This window comes from Rattus norvegicus, chromosome 10 (genome assembly GCF_036323735.1).
Source record: "Rattus norvegicus strain BN/NHsdMcwi chromosome 10, GRCr8, whole genome shotgun sequence".
Classification (NCBI taxonomy): Eukaryota; Metazoa; Chordata; class Mammalia; order Rodentia; family Muridae; genus Rattus; species Rattus norvegicus.
This window is the reverse complement of record NC_086028.1, coordinates 50,633,911-50,658,884: the sequence shown is the minus strand read 5'-3', so window position 1 is coordinate 50,658,884 and position 24,974 is coordinate 50,633,911. Positions and strand designations below refer to the sequence as shown.

General features: G+C 41.5%; 1 long non-coding RNA gene across 8 annotated transcripts in view; it reads left to right on the top strand.

Moving 5' to 3' along the window:
- The window catches only part of LOC102554159 (uncharacterized), a 152,938-nt gene that overhangs the window by 39,484 nt on the left and 88,480 nt on the right, over nt 1–24,974 (top strand). For 5 of the 8 annotated variants that reach the window (XR_005490287.2, XR_357683.4, XR_357684.4 and 2 more), the window contains one exon: nt 21,029–21,776. The exons of the other annotated variants lie outside the window; for them this stretch is intronic. This is a non-coding gene — a long non-coding RNA (uncharacterized LOC102554159). Of the gene's footprint in view, nt 1–21,028; nt 21,777–24,974 lie in introns of those variants that run through there. 8 annotated transcript variants of the gene reach the window in all.

Genomic DNA, 24,974 nt, shown 5'->3' with positions numbered 1-24,974 from the left:
TCTATGCCCCAAATACAAGGGCACCTACATACGTAAAAGAAACCTTACTAAAGCTCAAAACACACATTGCACCTCACACAATAATAGTAGGAGACTTCAACACCCCACTCTCATCAATGGACAGATCATGGAAACAGAAATTAAACAGAGACGTAGACAGACTAAGAGAAGTCATGAGCCAAGTGGACTTAACAGATATTTATAGAACGTTCTACCCTAAAGCAAAAGGATATACCTTCTTCTCAGCTCCTCATGGTACTTTCTCCAAAATTGACCATATAATTGGTCAAAAAACGGGCCTCAACAGGTACAGAAAGATAGAAATAATCCCATGCGTGCTATTGGACCACCACGGCCTAAAACTGGTCTTCAATAACAATAAGGGAAGAATGCCCACATATTCGTGGAAATTGAACAATGCTGTACTCAATGATAACCTGGTCAAGGAAGAAATAAAGAAAGAAATTAAAGACTTTTTAGAATTTAATGAAAATGAAGGTACAACATACCCAAACTTATGGGACACAATGAAAGCTGTGCTAAGAGGAAATCTCATAGCACTGAGTGCCTGCAGAAAGAAACAGGAAAGAGCATATGTCAGCAGCTTGACAGCACACCTAAAAGCTCTAGAACAAAAAGAAGCAAAGACACCCAGGAGGAGTAGAAGGCAGGAAATAATCAAACTCAGAGCTGAAATCAACCAAGTAGAAACAAAAAGGACCATAGAAAGAATCAACAGAACCAAAAGTTGGTTCTTTGAGAAAATCAACAAGATAGCTAAACCCTTAGCCAGACTAACAAGAGGACACAGAGAGTGTATCCAAATTAACAAAATCAGAAATGAAAAGGGAGACATAACTACAGATTCAGAGGAAATTCAAAAAATCATCAGATCTTACTATAAAAGCCTATATTCAACAAAACTTGAAAATCTGCAGGAAATGGACAATTTCCTAGACAGATACCAGGTACCGAAGTTAAATCAGGAACAGATAAACCAGTTAAACAACCCCATAACTCCTAAGGAAATAGAAGCAGTCATTAAAAGTCTCCCAACCAAAAAGAGCCCAGGTCCAGACGGGTTTAACGCAGAATTCTATCAGACCTTCATAGAAGACCTCATACCAATATTATCCAAACTATTCCACAAAATTGAAACAGATGGAGCACTACCGAATTCCTTCTATGAAGCCACAATTACTCTTATACCTAAACCACACAAAGACCCAACAAAGAAAGAGAACTTCAGACCAATTTCCCTTATGAATATCGATGCAAAAATACTCAATAAAATTCTGGCAAACCGAATCCAAGAGCACATCAAAACAATCATCCACCATGATCAAGTAGGCTTCGTTCCAGGCATGCAGGGATGGTTTAATATACGGAAAACCATCAACGTGATCCATTATATAAACAAACTGAAAGAACAAAACCACATGATCATTTCATTAGATGCTGAGAAAGCATTTGACAAAATTCAACACCCCTTCATGATAAAAGTACTGGAAAGAATAGGAATTCAAGGCCCATACCTAAACATAGTAAGAGCCATATACAGCAAACTAGTTGCTAACATTAAACTAAATGGAGAGAAACTTGAAGCAATCCCATTAAAATCAGGGACTAGACAAGGCTGCCCACTCTCTCCCTACTTATTCAATATAGTTCTTGAAGTTCTAGCCAGAGCAATCAGAAAACAAAAGGAGGTCAAGGGGATACAGATTGGAAAAGAAGAAGTCAAAATATCACTATTTGCAGATGATATGATAGTATATTTAAGTGATCCCAAAAGTTCCACCAGAGAACTACTAAAGCTGATAAACAACTTCAGCAAAGTGGCTGGGTATAAAATTAACTCAAATAAATCAGTAGCCTTCCTCTACACGAAAGAGAAACAATCCGAGAAAGAAATTAGGGAAACGACACCCTTCATAATAGACCCAAATAATATAAAGTACCTCGGTGTGACTTTAACCAAGCAAGTAAAAGGTTTGTACAAGAAGAACTTCAAGACTCTGAAGAAAGAAATTGAAGAAGTCCTCAGAAGATGGAAAGATCTCCCATGCTCATGGATTGGCAGGATTAATATAGTAAAAATGGCCATTTTTACCAAAAGCAATCTACAGATTCAATGCAATCCCCATCAAAATACCAATCCAATTCTTCAAAGATTTAGACAGAACAATTTGCAAATTCATCTGGAATAACAAAAAACCCAGGATAGCTAAAGCTATCCTCAACAATGAAAGGACTTCAGGGGGAATCACTATCCCTGAACTCAAGCAGTATTACAGAGCAATAGTGATAAAAACTGCATGGTATTGGTACAGAGACAGACAGATAGACCAATGGAATAGAATTGAAGACCCAGAAATGAACCCACACACATATGGTCACTTGATTTTTGACAAAGGAGCCAAAACCATGAAATGGAAAAAAGATAGCATTTTCAGCAAATGGTGCTGGTTCAACTGGAGGTCAACATGTAGAAGAATGCAGATCGATCCATGATTATCACCCTGTACAAAGCTTAAGTCCAAGTGGATCAAGGACCTCCACATCAAACCAGATATACTCAAACTAATAGAAGAAAAACTAGGGAAGCATCTGGAACACATGGGCACTGGAGAAAAGCTCCTGAACAAAACACCAATGGCTTATGCTCTAAGATCAAGAATCGACAAATGGGATCTCATAAAACTGCAAAGCTTCTGTAAGGCAAAGGACACTGTGGTTAGGACAAAACGGCAACCAACAGATTGGGAAAAGATCTTTACCAATCCTACAACAGATAGAGGCCTTATATCCAAAGTATACAAAGAACTCAAGAAGTTAGACCGCAGGGAGACAAATAACCCTTTTAAAAAATGGGGTTCAGAGCTAAACAAAGAATTCCCAGCTGAGGAATGCCGAATGGCTGAGAAACACCTAAAGAAATGTTCAACATCTTTAGTCATAAGGGAAATGCAAATCAAAACAACCCTGAGATTTCACCTCACACCAGTGAGAATGGCTAAGATCAAAAGCTCAGGTGACAGCAGATGCTGGCGAGGATGCGGAGAAAGAGGAACACTCCTCCATTGTTGGTGGGATTGCAGACTGGTACAACCATTCTGGAAATCAGTCTGGAGGTTCCTTAGAAAATTGGACACTGAACTGCCTGAGGATCCACCTATACCTCTCTTGGGCATATACCCAAAAGATGCCCCAACATATAAAAAAGACACGTGCTCCACTATGTTAATCGCAGCCTTATTTATAATAGCCAGAAGCTGGAAAGAACCCAGATGCCCTTCAACAGAGGAATGGATACAGAAAATGTGGTACATCTACACAATGGAATATTACTCAGCTATCAAGAACAATGACTTTATGAAATTCGTAGGCAAATGGTCGGAACTGGAAAATATCATCCTGAGTGAGGTAACCCAATCACAGAAAAACACACATGGTATGCACTCATTGATAAGTGGCTATTAGCCCAAATGCTTGAATTACCCTAGATGCCTAGAACAAATGAAACTCAAGACAGATGATCAAAATGTGAATGCTTCACTCCTTCTTTAAAAGGGGAACAAGAATACCCTTGGCAGGGTATAGAGAGGCAAAGATTAAAACAGACACAGAAGGAACACCCATTCAGAGCCTGCCCCACATGTGGCTCATACATATACAGCCACCCAATTAGACAAGATGGATGAAGCAAAGAAGTGCAGGCCTACAGGAGCCGGATGTAGATCGCTCCTGAGAGACACAGTCAGAATACAGCAAATACAGAGGCGAATGCCAGCAGCAAACCGCTGAACTGAGAATAGGACCCCTGTTGAAGGAATCAGAGAAAGAACTGGAAGAGCTTGAAGGGGTTCGAGACCCCATATGAATGACAATGCCAAGCAACCAGAGCTTCCAGGGACTAAGCCACTACCTAAAGACTATACATGGACTGACCCTGGACTCTGACCTCATAGGTAGCAATGAATATCCTAGTAAGAGCACCAGTGGAAGGGGAAGCCCTGGGTCCTGCTAAGACTGAACCCCCAGTGAACTAGATTGTTGGCAGGAGGGTTCAAGGGGGGGAGGATGGGGAGGGGAACACCCATAAAGAAGGGGAGGGGGGAGGGGGGAGGGGGATGTTTGCCCGGAAACCGGGAAAGGGAATAACACTCGAAATGTATATAAGAAATACTCAAGTTAATAATAATAATAAAAAAAAAGTAAACTCCTCGGCTGAGTGAAGCAGTTATCCCTAGGGACCACAAGATCTCCTTTGTTTTGTCTTTTTGGTGCTGTTATTAGTTCTGATTGTCAAGAACTGAGCAGAGCAGGAGGCGGACATCCCCAGACAAGCACAAGTTATCCCCTCTTCAATTAGGCCACAGGCACCGGATGGCCAGCAATGTTTGATCTGGTGGATCCACTGGATATTGCAGAGCTGGGAGCCCTCCAGAAGCCCCACAGAGGCAAAGCACAGTCTCTCTGCATCTCAGCAGCTAAGAAGCTTTACAGAGAATTTTCTAGGGAAAGGGTCTGTTGATTATAATGTTAACTGAGCGCAAGAGGAAATTCCTCACTGTGAGTCAGAAGCAGCAGGAACAACTGGCAGCTTGGTGTTTGGGTATTGGAACCACCCTGAACGGAGTAATGCAATAATGGTTTTCTACAATGCTTAGGGTGAAAAAGAGAGAGAGAGAGACAAGATTATAAGTATCTTCTAAGAATGAGAACAAACAAACAAAGTGACAAAGTCGTTTTAAAAAGCCACCCAGTTAGTACTGCTGAAATCAGAACTAAGTCACTGAAATAGGAAATGAAAATGGCTGTAGAGTTGTAAGCCACATTATACGTCGGGTGTCAAAAAAGCAAAAAGCAGTAGTGATGACCAAATGAGTCAAAATAAAAAGAAGATAAAAATAAGAAGGGTAGAAAGAGAAAAGGAGGAAGGGAGAGAGGACAGAGGAGGAGGAGGAAGGGTGCGGGAGAGGAAAGAAGAAAGAGATAAAGGGGAAATTTCTCCTTTCCTCTGAAATATTATTGGGTAAGTGAATTTGGGTGGACCAAGCCACAGGGACTCCATAGAACACATAAACCAGTGGCTGCACATAGCGAAAGGTGTTTGTTCATATAACCATAGCATGCTTGGTGTGCGGACAGCTCCCCTCAAAGCCCCATCATTCTGGCTGCCTCTCCTTTGGGACTTTGTATCTCCCAGTTCTTAGTACAGCAACGAGCTTCTGCAAAGAAGAAGACAGTGTGGAGAGTATTCTGCTTTTGCTTCTTGGTGCAAAAATGGCACTTGCCATTTAGCCTTAGTCAGGAATGTTGCAAGGGAAGCTGGGAAGTGTCTGTAGGTCCCAAGTGGCCTCCATGGCTGAACGTAGTCTGTGTAGCAGTGGAGTATGGGGATGTGGAGTGGCTAACAGCAAGTTGTCTTTGCTTCAGCAGCAGCAGGCATACATGAAGAGGCATGATAAGTGTGGCTGCTTTTGAAATAAGCATTTAAATTAGTGTGCACCATACACTCAGCAAAACAAGTCATCCGAGTAAGGAAGTACCCAAGCAAACACCAGCACTCGGATTAAGAAATACAATATTGCCAGCGACTGAGGAACCAGAAACCATCTTGTCTTTCTAACAACTATTCCAGAAATTCTGCTCAAAAGATAACTACCAACCTCCCCTCTTATTTTTCACTCTTGTGATAAACAACACGACCAAGAGTAATATAGAGAAGGAAAGGTTTAGTTTGGCTTGTGGTTCCAGAAGGATAAGAGTCCATCATGGTGCGGAGCACGGTAGCCAGCATGACGGCAGGAGCAGAAAGCAAGATGGCCACGTTTTGTCACACAGGAAGCTGAGGAAAATGAACTCCAAGTGGAGGACAACCACTACCTGGTGTATTTCCTCCAGCAAGGCTGCATGCCCTTAAGGTTCCATAAACTCTCCAAACAGTGCCACCAACCAGGGACCGAGTGTTCAATGAAGTGAGCCTATTGTGGAGAGTTCTCAATCAAACTACCTCACCCCACTCAAAACATCACATACTGGTTTCATGGGGGAAAGAGGAACCTATAACTGCTGAAGGCAGTGCAAATTGGTGCAATCCCTGTAAAAGTCAGTATGGAGGTTTCTGCAGAAAGCTAAATGCAAAATGTAAAACATATGACCCAGGCTTCCCACGTCTGGCTGCAAGGCAAAAGGAATTGAATTCAGCACCACATGGAGATATTCAAACACCCACATCTATTGCCGTGTTATTTAAAATAATCAAGACACAGAGCCTGCCTGTCCATAATCAGATCAACAGGTAAAGAAAATGCCCAGTGCAGTTTTACTCAGCCATAAAAAAGAGTGAGATTATGTCATTTACGGGACAGTGGCTGCAACTGGAAATCGTCACATTTAGTGAAATGAAACAAGTATTACTTTTTTCTTTGTACAGAGTATCTGTACTTAATGAAACTGTGAGCAGGTTATTAAGTGGGAAGACAAGAAGAGAGAAAGACAAAAGACCACATTTTTTCACATGCAAGGTCTCTATGCTACACACACACATACACATGCACACACACACACACACACACACACTCACAAACACATACAAGACAGGGAGAGAGGGGGAGGGGAGGGGAGAGGGAGGAGGAGAGGGAGAGGGAGAGGGAGAGGGAGAGGGAGAGGGAGAGGGAGAGGGAGAGGGAGAGGGAGAGAGTAGATTGGGTAGAGGGAGATAGTGTAGGAGGGCAAAGGCTGGGGCAGTAAGAACCAGAGCAAGATGCAATGCTATATTTGTATAAAATGTCATGATGAAACCCATTATTTTGTATGCTAATGAAAAAACAATAAAGAAAGACAAAGCCCCAAAGGTTTGTTTAAGTATGACTGACAGGATTAATATGACAAAGAATAAAATCAAAAGATGATCTGGGCAGGCTGTGTACATCTGAGTTTTATCTTATAAATTTTTAGTAAGCCGTAAAGCAGATGAAGGCAATGTGACAGTTGTTCTCAACAAACTTTCTCATGCTTTCCTTTCTTGACAGTTTGTTGTTTGTACTCCACATTTATCTTTTTAAAACAAAAAGAATATACTGTGCCTCCTCATGGTCAGCTAGCACTGTGCTCTCTGTGTGTGTCTCTTTGGCACATACCTCATTTTAATTATCAACTGTTATGTGACAATATCACTACAGATTTAGTGGCCTAAAAGAACATGCATTCCTAGTGTTTCACTAGGAAGTCAAAATGGCCTCCAACTCTTTGCAGGTTCTGTAAGGATAACACCAGTTTCTTGTTATGTGAGATTTTAAACAATTCCCCTGCCTTCTTAAAGATGGAGAAGGGAGAGGGGGGGCACAGAGAGATAGATGGTGATGATAGATAAGTAGATAGATAGATAGATAGATAGATAGATAGTAGACAGACAGACAGATAGATAGATGATAGATTATAGATGATAGAGATAATAGATAGATGAGAGATAGATAAGTAGATAGTAGATGATAGACATAGGGGTGTGTGTGTATGTGTGTATGTGTGTGTGTGTGTGTCTGAGAGAGAGAGAGAGAGAGAGAGAGAGACAGAGACAGAGACAGAGACAGAGAGAGAGAGAGAGAGGAGGGGGGATATAGATGACTAACCAGGCATCGTGGTTCACCCTGTACATGTAAGACTGATGAAGAAGGTTTGTCATAAGTCCCAGGTTATTCCAGGGGTACAAAAGTAAAAGTCTGATGAAATAGCAGTTGGGGGCCCATACTGCTAAAGCTGATCCCTGAGTTCAGACTCTGCAACCTGGACCCCACATACTGAAAAGAAACTGTCCTTTGTACTCTGAATACACCATGCAGGAACACATATGTGTGCAAATAAGTAAATGTAATAATTCTTTTCAAAGGAAAAAAAGATGATGGGGACCATGTTTACATAATAATGTGTATGCAATAGCAAGGGTCCTGCCACCTTTGCTATATTCTTTTCACTGAAAGCAAACCACAAGCCATGCTATGTTTTAGTCAACTAGGGAATATACATGCAATTGTAGTCCTATGTATAAGCAAACTGAGAAAATTATCCCCATAGATTGTGACATTGTACCCATTATAATGTTATAGGGGCAATGTTGGTATAAATAACCCTATTGAATTGGAGATCTTACAAAAGTACAGCACATGCAATTTTGTATTTCAGTATTTAATACTAAAACTAAGTGGACATATTGCCATTATGTATTTAAATATATTATGTTTTAATTAAATCTTAGGGTCAAGATCAAAATATAACAAAATCTGTGATTTAATTTGGGTTCAATTTAAGGGATGCACCAACCCACTTTTCATGAAGCATGCAAATGTTACACTGACAGAAGTTCGTAATCCAGTACTGAGTCTCTTGATCCTGCCATGTAGCCACATGGAAGCTCCAAGTAGTCACATGGGCCTCCACCATGCAGCACTGTGGGTGTCCCTCTTATGTTCCCATGATGAAATCTGTGATCTCAGAATGTATTTCTGCCTGAGTTTCTTCCCTTTGTCGTACCCAGTTTACTCAGCCTCACTGGTAGAATAGCCTTTTATTTCCCACTTCTCTTCAAGGCTATTCTTGCCACATAGAAGGTGTTTCTGCAGCACACAGTTCTCTATGTGCCCTCCCTTTGACCTTTGACCATTGTCCCATAACAGTAGTGACCGTCCTCCACTGTCACTCTTCCTGACCACATTGACCGGATGTGGCCTTTTATTTATTCTTGTGAATTCTAGAATATGGTTAGTAATTTTCACAAAACCTTGCTGGAGTTTTACTGAGATGACAGTAAGTCTTTAATAAGAACTGAATCTTTATACTTGTGAGTCTTCTAATTTGCTAGTGTGGTATGCCCTTTTTTTTTTTTTAAAGTTACTTTGGTTTCAATGTTTTATAGTGTTTCAAAGGTTTTACAAATTTATCAGTAGTTAAACAAGTTCAACAATCAAATCAGTATTTGATTATTAGGATTTTCATATGCTATTGTAAACATTTATTTAAAGCTTATGTTCTAATTGGTACCAGTGTAAGGAAATACATTCAATTTTAATATAATAGCCTTGTGTGTATCAACTTTGAAGCATTTTTAGTTACTATCTGTAAAAAAAAAGCCTGTAGATTCTTCTAGCTTTTCAAATACAACATTCTTCTAGCTTTTCAAATACAACATCATGAGCAATTTCTTTTTCTTTCTTTTTTTTTTTTTTTGGAGCTGAGGACTGAACCCAGGGCCTTGCGCTTTCTAGGCAAGCGCTCTACCACTGAGCTAAATCCCCAACCCCACAATTTCTTTTTCTTAATGTTTGGCCTCTTTCTTATTATTGAAAGAGCTGGTCAGCAGGGCATTTACAACACATTTGTCTCATTTGTGTTCTGAATATCAGTTTTCAGTGTCTTGCCACAGAGCATGACACTTGCTGAAGGATTTGATGGACAGCCTTTGTTGGACTAAGAAAACTCCTCTATGTCAGGTTTGACAAGTGTTCTCTTTTTTTAAAACCATGAAGGGAAGTTGAGTTTTATATGTGAAAAATTCTACATCAGTTGAGTTAATCATGTAATTTTATAATGCTAATGATGTTATTTACATGAATTATTTTCTGATGTTAAGCCAACTTTGTATTTCTGAAATGGTCTCTACTTGGTTGGGTATTATTCCTTTTTTTAAATCTCCGTTTACTTATTTTTCCCTGATGTTTTATCTAAGCTACCGTGTCTGTTTATAGGAGTTTTAGGAGGAAAAACTCCAGCTTGAGGAGTTTCTATAAACAAGGCTGAGCCATTGTCTCACTGAGACATTAAAGAGACAGTAATTATAATGCAGAGAATGGAGATTGAGCCAATGTGACACACTGGGAAGAGGAACCCCAAAAGGGGTCTATGATCTCCAAGTCTGTCTATCTGTCTTTGATATTAGCTGGGACTGATATGGACTATAGGTCTAAACAGAGGAAGAGTTGGGGGTCCGTCATCATTGTGAGTCTGGTTGACCATTGTCTCCATCCTGGCTTTGTAGGTGCTTCCCAGATGTTACTGTTGTCTGGGAACAGTCTGACTCTCATGAGGTGACCACTCAGGCTTCAGAGGCCAGGTGGTTGCCTCCATCCAATCAGAGGTCTGTCCTTGGAGGCTTGTCATTGTTTCAGAGTAGTTTCAGTTGCTTGACACAGAGATCTTTATTGAGCAGAACCATAGCTCCTGGAACCCACTGTAACTTCAGGGGAATGGTACAGGAGGAAGAAAAGCTAAAGGGACAGAAAAACACAGTGGGGCCAGTGACTGGTGCCACCTCTGTGTCTGTGTTCCTAAAAGGTCTCACTCTAGAGTCTTTCTAGCATCATTTTCATTTGCAGTACTATGGTGGGCTTACAGAATAAGTAAGTCTCCATTTCCTGGAGGGACTTGTGAAGTTCGTTCAATTTCACTTCCTTATATTTGAAAACCTTAAGTACTGACCTCATCTAGGGCCTGGAGTCTCATCTTTGCTACAAGATGAGAGATTTTTATGTGCAGAAGACCTGCAATGCTTTAGATTAGCAGTTCTAAACCTATGGGTCTCATTTCCTTTGGGGTCCGAAGGACCATTTCACAGGAGTCACCGAACACTATCTGCATATTGGATATCTGCATTACAATCCATAACAGTGGCAAAATTACAGTGATGAAGTACCAACATGAGGAATTATATTAAAGGAGCACAGTGTTAAGAAGGTTGAGAACCACTGCTCTAGATGCTGAGTACATCCTAAGGCTGGTTACTAGCAGGTTTTCTCTAGACCTTCCCTTTTGTCTTGACTTTCACATGTAATGGCTTACAGGCCATATAACACCTTTTCTATGGGTCCTCATCCTCTGTTTTCATCTTAACCACTCCCACTCTTCACCTTCCTTGAGGTTATTTTGTTGCTCTATCGCTAGCATTGTAAGGTGGTGGATAGCTTTTCACCTTCATTTCTTTCAAACGAGGATTTAGAGCCAGAGGTAACATGGTGGGGTAGGCTCTCCATGCTTGACACTCCCTTCAAATGCTTGCATCTCTCTGGGATTTATTCTTACTCAGTTTGACTGGTCTTTCTTGGCCATGCTCAAATCATACAAGGAATGATGACTATAGAGTCAGGAATTTTATCATTTCCAGATAAGGCTCAAGGGAGGGCCTTAATATTTTTCCATTTGAAGCAGCCAGATTTTGTATATTTTTAAAAGTTTTTTTTTATTAGCTTGTGATAATTCTACACAATAATGGATTTTATTATGACATTCTGTACTCAGTAGTATAGGGATGTTTCAGTCAAGGATGGTTGGCATGTAGCCTGGTGGTCCCCTGAAGATTACATTCCCCTAGTGATTTTGCAGCCATCTTATCCTGTGGAAGCACTCTACAGTGTCTAAGCAATGCTTAAATCACTCCATGACACCACCGTCAGAATGTGTTCCCGTTGCAAGGACACACGAGTGTCATCTCCTTTGCAGACTTAACAGACATCATGAGCTCTGGAGCATCCCCCTTGTACAAGCACATTGTGGCTTGTGACTTTGCTCTTTGTGACTTGGATTGCTTCTCTATGAGACAGCAATGGCAACAGGGAGACATTTAAGGCCCAGTGTGGCGGTACATATTTGTCATCCCAACACAACAAAGTTGGGCAGAATAGTCTCAAGTTCAAGGCTAGGGGAGTTGTATAGTGAGATCCTAAATAGAAACAAACAAAAGAACAAACAAACACAAATCAAACTTCAAAAACCACCAACCAAACTAGAAACTCAACTAAACGCCTCACCACCAAAGAGAGGCAAGCAAATAGCAGCATTTTATGTCTCCCCTAAGCCTTTATGCTAAGTGATGGTGATGTATGCAGAATCCTGTGGTTGGTGGTGTTGTCAGCATGAGCAAGAGAAGGAAATGACCCTGGTTACAGTTCACAGGGAACCAGCTTGCTTTCTCAGCTCTCTGTTGTTAGATGTGAGACAGTAACAATCTAATCTGAGATATTCTAATGAAGCATTAGCATATGGTAATTTCCTGAGAGACTTATCTATGTCTTTGTCTTTGTCACTTCATATCTCAGCTGTGTAAACCAAGGCACATTTTCTATTTTTTAAGATTCTTTGATGATTTCATAAATGTGTCCAATGTATTCTGATAATTTTTCCTACCTATGACCTCTTCCCATCCTCCTCCTAATCCTACTGGATCACTTTCCAACATATCCTTCTCCTGTTTTCCTGTCTTGTTATGTGCATGACTGAATTTAATTATAATTGCTTGCACACACATGATTTTCTCCTTCCCTTTCTTCTTCTTCCTCCCCCTTCTTCCCTCTTCCTCCTCCCTCCTCCTTTTCTTCTTATGAAGCATGGGCAATTTTCCAGAAACTACATCAACTGAAGAAAAATGACTCTCCCTGCAACCATTAACTACCAATTGCTCCTCTGCTGGTGACTGGTCCTCGTGATAGAATCTTATCTAGGTCTTATGTAGGTAATAATGCTCTAAGTTTATGACGACGGCTATGTTATTCCCAGGGATAGCATTTCATAGCACTTCCTTCCCATTGTTCACTTTTTACATTCTTTCTGCCCTCCAGTTCTGCAATCTTTCCTGAACCTTAAGGGAGGGGGTGTGATAAAGATGTTTTGCTAGTGGAAGATCATTCACTTGTCATCTCAACATTTTAATAAGTTAGGAATCTCTCTCTATAAACTGTTGTCTACAGCAAACAGAAGCTTCTCTGACCAAGGCTGAGAACAGTGTTAATCTATGGTATAAACATAGATATTGGGAAGATAGTTTTATCCCATGAACTTTTAGCATATTAACAGGAGTGGGTTCCTTCTTAGGGCCTATGACCTCCCTATCCTTGAACTTTTGACCAGGTGTACAGTAGTAAGCACGAAGTCTCCTGTGAAGCAGGGTTCCAATCTAACTAGAAAGTGGTTTGTTATTTCTATAACAACTATGCCACTGCTTGACCAGTAGATGCTTTGTTCTCAGCGCTTGGTACTGCGGCTCCCAGGGTTCACAGCTGAGCTACATTTTGAGGACTCTTCTTCTTCAGCATCAGATTAACACATTCCAGGACTATGAAAACCAGTCCATGGGGAGGAGGCTTCCAGCTCGGTTTGAGCTGGATTTCTCTGCCCTGCAACCAGAATCAATGTCTTCAGCAACTGGGTTTCAAATATATGTACGTATATATGTATATATAATATATATTATTTTTATTCATGTGTATGCATCTGTTTGAATGTATGTCACCTGTGTGCAGATGCCTAGAGCAGCCAGAAGAGGCCACTGGGTCTCCTGCAATCCAAGTTTCAGGTGTTTGTGAGCTGCCTAACTTGGCTGGTGAGACCTGAATGCAGGTCCTCTGCAGGCATAGCATGTGTTTTTAACCATTTTCCCTCTCCGGTCCCTTTTACTATTTCATTTTTATGGTCAACAGGGGACAATGGCAATTGTCTATGTGGTTTGGTGGGGAGAGGGAAGTTTAGCTCCTCCTTGACCAACAATTCGTATGGAGGTCTCTCATGCCTGGCAAGTGGAATTTCATTTAATAACTTATCCTAGCTGGGAGCAGCATTATCCATCCATACAGAGTACCTCTCATCAAGATTCGTTTTTTATTTATATATTTTTAATTAGCCTACAAAAGAATAGTTTTCTGCATGGCTTTATCAGACATCTTTCCTTGTGGTTAGTTCCCCAAACCCCTCCCCCTTGCCCATGCTCTCGACCTCATGTAAGTCCTCCTGCCCCTGGCATCCTCCCTGTAACTCTGTCATCCTATGTGTCCAGGACCCACCCATCTTGTAAGACTTCTCTCCACCCTGTCGCCCCTTTGGAGCTTTATAGCCAACTGAAGCAAATTATTAACAGCCTTTATTATCTAATGTGCCATTCTTTCTTTGTAAAATATTTTATGTTTTAAATCACAGTTTGTGGAACAATAAATTTTAGAAAGACACCTCAGTATGGTGTTTACCAATGCGATTAGCAAACCTGCATCAGATCTAACAGTTATTTTGTGTGCATGTCTTTCCCTGACAATCGTGCATGTATCCTTTCTATTTACCCAAACTTCTCCTCATGACCTATAAAATATAGAACAAGTGGTGTCTTCCCCCTAGTGCTTCAAAAAATTCACCAAGAAGATGCATTTTCTATTCTTGATGTTTGGAGCGGATTAAAAATATATATATATATATCAGAGGCTGCAGAAATGGCTCAGATGAGAGATGGCTAATCGTACAGAGGACTTGGGTTCAGTTCCCAGAACCCACATGGCAGTAGTTCCAGGTCCAGTGCCCTTTCTTGGTTACTGCCAGTATTACACAAATATGATACATGTAAAGTCGTACAAGTACATGCACGCACACATGCGTGAGCACACACACACACACACACACAAAGCAAAAAATAAAGAAATTAAAAGCCAAAATTAAAATAATAAAAACAAAACAATAAAATTTATGGTAGAGACAAGTCTTATGTTTCCAAACCATGCTGATATTTTAAAAAATAAATATAAAACCACTGGTAAATAAGTAAAAATGTCACACACCCAAAGCTAAGTAGATTCAAAGTCTATAACTTAACAAATTTATACACGGTTATAATTGACATTCAAAATGGAAACTGCGAAGCTTCGCATTGTATTTTGCACGTTCAGTATTGAATATATTCCTGTACCTACCCCCTACCCAAACCAAAACTCCACGAAGAATTAAAGCTACACAGACAATTAGCTTCAAATCATTTTTTATAACGTTTATCCATCGCTTTTGTTCACTTGTTCCCCAACCTTTAGCATTTAGCCCTCTTGTTCTCTTTTCTACAGGTTAACACTGTACCCTTATGTGCACTTGTTCACACACATACATGTGTTGTTATCTAGATCCACATATAAGTAAGAACATGCAGTTTATCCTTTTATAGATGTGTGACCTCGCTTAATAATATACACCCCGAGGCCATGGTCTTATAAATATGACTTAATAGTGATAAATCTGCCTGTAGACGTCATCTTCCTTCAGAATTGGTGAATCAGAGAACAAACACAAAATACGCTTTAAACATATGTCACCAAACTTACGCAGTTATGGTCACATACGTTCCTATCAAAAGGTTTCTTCTCCACAAATAAAGATGCTAAGATAAATTCAGAATCCTGAGAATGAAATAACCTAAGTAATGAAAAATGACAAAGTAACACAGTGGACTGTAGGCATAAACCATAGTCACTGAGAAAATTCAACACACAACTTTAAACTTCTATGGAAAAGATAATATGTTTTCATTTATTATTGCTACTTTACTAATGTTATGAGAGGCACCAGCTTGTGATTAGACTTGGGGTGTGTCCTGTTCCCCTGAACACCTCTTTGGGACTCTGACTTTATTTACTGAGGGCTGACAAAACCTTATAAATTTGGATGTCACTTTAAGATACTGATATAGTATCTTAATCAGTTAATATAGTAGTATGCTATAAATAGTATATATAATTAGGCTACTGATAAGTTAAAGTATCACTTTAAGATACTGATATAGTATTAACATTTTGAATTACAACATACAAAAATGTGGTGGATTGATGAGAATGGCTCTCATGGGCTCAGAGATGCAAATGATTGGTCCTCTGTGCAACTGTTCGGGAAGATTAGGAGATGTGGCCTTGTTGGAGGAGTGTGCCACTGGGGGAGAGCTTTGTGGTTTGGGTTTCAAAAACTAATGTCATTCGTCATTCTCATTCCCAGCTAGTGATCTCTCTCTCTCTGTCTCTGTCTCTTTCCGTCTCTGTCTCTCTGCATCTGTTTATCTCTGTCTTTCTGTCTCCATCTCTCTCTGTCTCTCTCTGTCTCTCTGTCTCCCTCTGTCTCTGTCTTTCTCTCAGTGTGTTAGAGAGCTAGTGATCTCTCTCTCTGCCTCTCTTTGTCTCTATCTCTCTGTCTCTCTCTCTCCTTGACTCTCTCTCTCTTAGTGTGTGTCTTTGTCTCTCTGCCTCTCTCTGTCTCTGTCTCTGTCTCTGTGTCTCTTTCTGTCTGTCTGTCTTTCCATCTCATTGCTTTGTGGTTGCTATCTAAATGTGTAAGCCCTTAACTAACACCTCCATACCATGCCTACCTAGCTGCTGCCATGCTCCCTGCCATAACAGTTAATGACTAATCCTCTAACACTGTGAGCTCACTATCAATTCTCTTTAATAGTTGCCTTGGTGATGATGTCCGTACAGAGCAATAGAAAAGTCACTTAAGAAAAAGAATAAATGCAGTGTTCTGATAATAATTTTCCTGAGGTATCCTGTCTGTCAGGTTGTGTTGTGGCAGATACATTTTTCACCATATTTGTGTGTACATGTGTATGTGCAGAGGTGCACACACATGAACACACGCACATTCACTGAACTGGAGATGATGAGAGGTCTGATTTTGCAGATGCCAGATTATGGCTTGCTGTGTCATGGAGTGGTGAGCGGCAGTGCTGAGTGCCTGCCGGATGTGTTCAGTGCCCCAGCGTATTCAGTTAGGAGATCACTGTGAATAACTCGGCACTTCCACTAAGGGACCTGGCCTGGAGAGACAAGCTTACCATCAGTCTTCGTCTTGCTCCCTAGCTGTCAAAGACTGTGCAGCCGTCCCTCCAGGGGGATTTAGTGAGCCTGGCTGTGAATACGTATGTTCCTGTATGCCCAACTATTCCCTCTGTGAATGGTCCAGTCAAATCTCAAAACCAAAATGCAAACAAGGAATCTAGGAATACCCCAGTAGGACGCCAATGTTAGGAGAAGAGAAACAGATTTAAAAAAAAAATGTAATGCGGCCAGTTTGTGGTCTCCTTTTATTACCTAAAGATTTATCACATTCACTGTATAGTTAAATCTCTACATCTGTGGGGCACAAGTGTTTTATGTTTCCAACATTTATGGTTTGACATCGGAAACATCTGTGCAGGCCCAGTATACAACATCTGGAAGGCATTTCTGAGCTTTTATGACATGCGGAGTGATCTTTGTTTTGGAACAAGTGTGTGGTTTTCTCCAGTAGCTCTTCCTTCTGGCTGTGTCCTTCTAATTGGCATCTCGCTGGAGGACTGAAAGAAGCCTGGCTTCCTGGCCTCCCCCTAGGCGTAAGGACATGCTCTGTAGGAGTCTTCCCTGAGCTGAGAATCAGAGGGACAAGATGCTGACAAGGGTTTAGCTGCTTTCCATCAGGATATGCTGATTCCAGGAAGCAGGCTCAGAGAAAAGAAGGGCCTGGAACTATCCAGCCAGAGCTCTCCTAGATGCTTTCTTCAGATTAAGTCATTGGCCGCAGAGTGAACATCGTCGCCCCATTTAACATGGAGGAAACGGGGTCTGCGAGCAGTTAGTTCCCTCCAGGTTACCCAGCTAATCAGTGAAAGGCTTGAAATGTTGATGTTTTAACTGAATCATCAAATATAATATTGAAACTTACCGCGTTGGTCCTAAGTGAAGGCGGCTGTTTAGCATTCTGTAAATGTCTGCTAGCACTTACTCAGTGTTGGGAATTCTTCTGGGTGCTGTGCTGGATACAAAAACAAAACCTCCATCCTTGTGAGCACCTTAATGTAATGGATTATGTGATACAAGAGTGTGACAAACACAGGCAATAGAATTGCACACTCCTCTCATACAACGGAGTAACAACGAATACATGTCGTATGATCAGTGGGAAGTTGGCAAAACAGCTAGTGTGGGCTCAGGAATGCCAAGGAAGGATTTATTTTAGTTTGGGATTCCCTAAATTGATCCTGAAAGCAGGACTTGGAATGGCCACTTTATCTAGCAAGTGATCCCAAAGATGCAGAACCCCAGGTGGAAAGAGTGACCCAAGGTAAGGAAAAGGCCACTGAAGAGCTGCTTAGGGCCTGGTGTTTGGCTCAGTGATAGAGCCCTTGGCCGCCATTTCAGTTGCCTTTCTCAATGCTGTGACGAAATGACTTACAAAAGGCAACTTTAAGGAGGAGGGAAGGGTTTGCTTTGGTTCACAGTTTAAGGAGAGATGCAGCACGTTAGTGCACAGAAGACAGTGGTAGGAACATGAGTGAGAGGAACCTTAGTGCTTAGCTCTTTGCTTCCTCTCTTACTCAGTTCACCGTCCATCCCTGCCCTCCTCAGGTAAACTTCCGGGACGGACGCTAGAGCCCTGTGGCCTAGGTGATCCTAAATCCGATCACGTAAACAGTAAAGATCAACCACTGTGCTGAGTGAGCACAAGGCCCCGAGACCCAAACCCTCGCACTGGAAAGAAGCAGACAGAATTATCCTCTGAAACAATGAGGTTCTAAGGACTTTACCTCCGAGGACATGCTCCTCCTGAGGAGTGTGGAGCATGCATGGCAGGAGCCGCTACCGATGCCACTAAAGCACGCTGTTCTGCAGCAGACAGACAGGCACCTTGTGGTACAAACAGCTAGCAGATATGCTTTTGACTATGCACCGACAACCTTTGTATGTTCAGCCCATTTTCGTCTCCAGTTTCCCACCTACAACTCGGAAGAAACTTATGACCAGGAATCAATCAAGAAGGAATAAATAGAGACGTAATGATTTTGCCAACAAGTTGTTGTTAATAGTTCTGTCAATCTTTTATATGCACATACTTAAAGACATGGATTTTATGGAGTGAAAATGTCAATAACAGTGTACAAAGCTTCCTGAGACCACATTAAAATGATCAATATGAATATACCTATTTGAAATAGATGAATATGAAGAGACCTTTAGAAGGAGTCACCCAACATCTTTTATGTGGTTAATGAGTGTTGGAGTCATGGTGGCTTAACTATCCTTTTCTTTTCGTTCTTACTGGTTGTCTAAGTTTTATATGCTGACCATAAATTGCTTTTGTAACAGGACAAAGGAAAATACTATTTTAATTTTAAGGGAAAGCATTGTCCCATCTTCTCAGAGAAAACTCCCAGCGTGGGAGTGGAAACCTCAGTCACATGCACAGCTGATACCTGTGGATTCTAGATCTCTGAGGAAACATTTTGTATTCTCACGCGACTGTATCTGCACTTCCAAAACTCAGGGCGAATGGTCTCCTGAAGGGTGTACATGCTGGTTGGTATGTCTGTCTCAGAGACAATATCATGATGGTTTGGTTGCTGAAATGCCTAAGCTTGTAAAATAGTTTACCATATCTGGAAACAGACGAATATTTGAAATGAAGACATTAAAAACATCTGACTTCAACGATCATCACAAATACAGATATTTTCATCCTTTGATTTTTTTCTTTGTCTTTTGTTCCTTTCTTTTCTTTTTTCAAGATAGAGTTTCTCTGTGTAGCCATCACTTGTCCTGGAACTCACTCTGTAAACCAAGGTGGTCTTGACCTCAGAGATCTGCTCTGATTAAATGCTCAGATTAAAGGCGGCGTCATCACGATCCAGCTAAAAACGTTTGATGTTTTGGCTAGTTGGTTCCATTCTCACCATAGTGGACATTTGATCTCAAGGTGCTTGCCTTGTGCTGGCCATTTTGACAGCATCACTACCTCAGTGATTCCCAAGCTTCCCTTGTCTACAGGCGTCCTTCATGACTGCATGTGTGTACCATTTATATTCTTACTTAGACTTTGCTTTGCCTTAAAAAGACTCTTTGTAGACACGGAAGAACCTCCTTAACCCAACTCTAAGTAATAATATCAAAGATAAAACTGAATTAAATTACAAGTCATAATTCTTAGGTACACATTAAAATAAGTACACATCTATCAAAATAGAAAATGTTTGTCCACGAGTCTCTGAAAAGTCATCTTTCACATTTGTACTGAGCTTTGGGAACACATTGCTCCAGGTTGTCAGCGTCCAAAGAGACAGGCATTTCTGGGCGCTTCTGCAGGCTTGCTAAGCTGGACGGAGATGGGGAAGGCACTTGAAAACGTTTGGCCTGGCCCATTCTCAGCACAGGCAAACCCTAACCTCTGCCAAAGATTTATTTGTAAGTCAGTCTAGTGGGGCAAGAACACATTATATGTTAAATGGGTTTTTTATGAGCTGGTGGGAGAAGGTGGTCACCACATACAAAGTAAACTTTTATGGGCCTTCTCTGAGGATTCTAGATGTCACCACAGACAGGGTTTCTGTGTTTAGTTTGGCCAAGGAGGATCCACCCGTGCCTGACACCTGGTAGTTAGTGGTGGATATTTCTCGAATTTAATTGAGTAAAACCCATTTAAAATATTTTAATTATCTTGGAGATTTCAGAAAGAGAATGGTTCTTATTTGAAACTGAAAAGGAATTCAGAAGCCACATTGAGACTTGGGCCAGGAAGTAAAAGAAAACAGCAAGGAAGCTGTTAAAAGAATATTAGATCTCTGTTGGAGGGATCATATCCTGCCCCCTAAGAGCTTATACTATTTAACATGGGTATACACGCTGTAGCATGCAGTCCGAGGGTCTATGGACCATTTGTAGCCTGAGACAGTAATCTCCATGTTGTCTTGTGGATTCACATCCTATAGACTCTATCATTAAAACTGACTTAAAATTTCATCTGGGAAATTCTTCATTTGGGAGGCTCATTCCTTTTCTGAGCTGCATTTGGTTGCTTTTCCTTCTTGCTGGGACCCAAACCATACAATGAAAAAGTTTAGCTACTACTATTTGCAAAGAATTTTCATGGTGGTACAATGAGCCATGCCTAACTCACTTTGCTGTTTATCCTGGGAAAGTACCGGACAAGAGTTCACATCAGCGTAGCATATACAAATGGTCTTAGGAACGTTCAAAGATGAGTCAAGTCAGTGAAAAATATTTACAAACAGTTTGTTTATGCATTGGCTACTTGTGGGGGAGGGGGTAGAACATGGGACTGATAGTGGCTAGATTCACAGCACAGCCCTTGTAAATTACTACACTTCCATACAGATATATGGATTAATGATTATTACTGTTTAGCTGTTCATACGGCCACTCCTCCTATCTGTCGGTTACTTATTAACCAATTTTCTGTTTTTGGTGCACACCCGTTTTAGGTTTGGAATTCTAGTCCCAGGGTACTTCATCCCACTGAATCTGTATTGCACTGTGACCTGCTTTGACTAGGAAGAAATGATGCAGATCTAGTCCTTATCTGTGTCTACAGAAATCCTGGCATCTTTTATTTTGTGTCTGAGAAGGCCATTACCATCGAAGAAGTTCTGCTACCTTCGGATCATTATGCAAGGAGAAGCCAACGCCAGCCACGCAGAGTTCGTGTGGACAAAGACGGTGGCCCTCAGCCAGCAGAGCTGGGTAGTCACAGCTGTCAGCTAGCACTAAACTCCAGCCACGGGAGTGGGGTCATCTTAAAAGTGGATCCTATTGCCTCACTCAAGCCTCCTCTGGGGATGCCACATGGAACCCGATAAAATGTGTGCTGGATTGCTGGTGTGTCAAAACAAACAGATACAAAATAGGAGACTCACATTTATTCTCTAATATAGAGGCCGGATGTCTGAAACCGAGGTCTTATGGGTCAGTGCCAGCATCCCTTCGAAGGCTCTAGCAGGACAATGACCTTGTAGCTTCCAATTCCTCACAGCCCCATCTACTCCCTTGGCTTCGGGGAGCAAGCTCCAATCTTTGTCTCCATTTTTTACACGGCTCTTTTCCCTCTAGCTGTGGCCCAAACTTCTTCCTACAAGGATGCTGGTCATTGGACCAGGGCCCACCATAATGACTTCATCAGAACATTATTACATCTACAAAGACCTTATTTCCAAATAAAGTCACACTTACCAATCCCGAGAGTTAGGATTTCAACATTTCCCTTTGGGGGGTGGGTGGGAGGGTAGAGACACAATTCTATCCGTAACAAACTGTCCACATTGAGCCTTGCTGCGATTGAAGAACTGGGCAGCAATAAACAGCCTGATGATTTTAGGCACCGAGTTTTGGATTACTGTCTTGTACAGCAGGAAGAAGCAGGACACTAACTTGCAGCCTTTTGATGCCTTCCTTGGCAGTAGCATCTCATTCTTAAATTGCACATCCTTCTGTCAGCTTTCTCTTCCTTCCTGTTGTATAGATCATTGTGATTTCCAACCATGTCTATTTTCCCCCAATCCCAAGCAAAATTGTATAGGGGCTAGGATCATTTCTTCCATTCCAAATAAGATTATTCACTATGATGATTTCCAAGTCCTGTTTTCTGTATTCTCTGGTGATGGTGTTCTCTCTCTCTCTCTCTCTCTCTCTCTCTCTCTCTCTATCTCTGGTGTATGCTTGATCCTATTATATATTACAATGGTTCTTGTCCTGTAGGTAGAGACCCCTTTGGGTGGTTGAATTTGAATGACCTTTTGAAAAGAATCAACTAAGATCAACAGAAAAAAATAGATATTTACATTATGATTCATAAAAGCAGCAAAATAACAGTTGTGGAGGAGCACTCAAATAATTTTATGGTTGGGTCACCACAACATGAGGAACTCTGTTAAAGGGTCACAGCATCAGAAAGTTTGAGAACCACTGCTCTATAGATATGCAACTTCTGGAAATCTCTCCTTTCCCTCTCGGTCTTTGCTGCCTCCTTCTGAACAGAGGTCTGAAGGTCTGACACATTCTCCTGTTCTACAACCTAAGTCTCTGGTTCATGGCAGACTTTATTACCTCACTGATATGTGCTGTGGACTGTGACCTGGGCTGTTTTTATAAGAAAAGAGGATTCGTGTCTTAACAGTTGTGTCCCCATCATCATTATCAATCCATACTTTCTTAATTGTGGGAGAGATTGCAAAAGATGACATACTAGGGTAAGGAAAAACTGGGAGGATGCTACTAAAATGTATTTTCTATTCCATAGTAGTTCTGATTTTGTGTTGTGTGACCAAAATACCTTCAAGAACAACTTGAAGGGAAGAAGATTCCTCCTGACTCATGGTTTCAGGGATGTTGGTCCATCATGGCACAGATGATGTAGCAGACGTGGCAGTTTATGCTGGGTAGGAAGCAAGGAGAGCAATAACAAAAGGAGCAGGAGTAATATGCTTCCAAGTACCTGCCCTTCAGTGGCCTCTCGCTTTCAACAAGGTCCACCTCCCAAAGTGTCCACTACATTGTGGAGTAGCCAGCTACGGTGGTTCCTACTGAAACCATGAGCCTGTAAAGGCATTTTACATTCATGTGAGAATTTTCTCCCTGGGGTGTGGGGCTGGAAGGCGACCAGGCGACTAGGCAATTTATACTTCCCAACCTTCTAAGATACCAAACAATGAACCCAATTTTAATTCCACCAATGTTGACCCTAGGAACCAATGAGTTTGTTAGGCTTGAAAACAGAGTACGGCTGAGGGATCACTAGGAGCCTGGGTGACACTAAAACACTGCACTGAAGTCTGCCAACGTGGATGGCAGCTTTGCTATGGTGGTGGGTGGAGCCCCTTTCTGGATTCTCCCCTCCCCTGTATCCCCGAGCCTCTCCCCGAGCCCCTAATGCTATGTGAAAGTGGGGTAGAGTTGTATACAAAGGACTGTGAGAAGTACTAGATATTCAGGCGCAGGTCCAGTGGCCGTCATGTTCTTCCTCCTATGAATGAGCATCAACAGTCAACAAGCCCAGCCGTGACGATGCTTGCAAGCAGAAAGAGCTGCTCTTACGAAGATGGCAGCTGTTCTGTTTAGGGGCGACTGCTGTACAATATCCAAACCCTAACAAACCCCAAGGTTCCTGCATGCTTGTGCATCCATGTGAGGGCAAAGTCCCTCGCTAGTTTTGAGTATTGTGCCCTTCCCACATTTCTGTCTTCTCACATGCTCTTTTCCTTCAAGATCTTTGCCAATAAATGCCATCTTTTATCCCTGCTCTTCAACCCTCTCAAGCTCTCTTCCCTTCCTTGGCACTGTTGATATTATTGCATAAACTCCAACACACACACACACACACACACACACACACACGGTGCACACGGAAGTAGGCTCTGGGGCCCCCACCCTTTATCTGATTCAGGATAACAGCTCTTTGGCTTTAAGACATTAACAGTTGATTCTAGAAAACAGCAGTTAGGTGCCTTGCGTGTATATTATAGAAGGGGCAATGTTCCAAGAGTTCAGAGTAGACAACTCTCTCATGCAAATAAACAGTTTGTTATACCTAGCAGCATTTGATCAATGCATCAGTGAAAGAACAAACTGGGATATGAGTTTTCAAAAAAGTATGTATTCATTCACAGCTTACAATATTTAAACCCGAACAAAACCCAACTTCCTTGCATGCTTGTACATCTGTATCATAGCAAAGACCACTGATTATCCTGAATACTGTGTCCTTCCCACATTTCTATCTTCTGACATGATCTTTTGTGTGTATATTATCATATACTCCAAAATTTGAGGTCAGGGGAACTGTTATCAGCTGGCACTGAGACTGGGGTGCTTGAGGTGTTTAAATTTTAGATGAAGTCTCTAGCTCAGGCTGGCCTTGAACTCCTCATGTAGATTAGAATGACCTGGAACTTCATGGTAGTCTCCTGTCTCTATCTCCAGAATGCTGGGATTATAGGCACTTGCCCCCAGGCCATTCCACTGTAGTGCTGGGGTTCTAACTCAGGCCTCCTGAATACCAAGGAGGCTCTCTACATACCACTCTGCATCCCTGGCCCCTGAGATTGAATTATAAAGAAAAGCACTCACTCATTGATTTGTTTATTTCTTCAGCAGAAATGGACTGGTCTAGAACTCGAAAGGCTCATATTGCTACAAAAGTAGTTGATATCCGAAATTTGATCCCTAGAAACCTCATTCAAGGCTTTTGTGTAAAGCTTTAGTTCTAAAAGTTTTCTTACGATATCACGGGTAAGGTAGTGGAGTCTGGGATTTCTCAAGGAGCTCACCAGACAGTTGGCCGTTCCCCACACCCAAAAGTTTCTTGTGTGTTTTGAACTGGTAACGACGAGGTCAAGAACCATCAATCAAAATTCTCAATTAGTTCTCAAGTTTTCC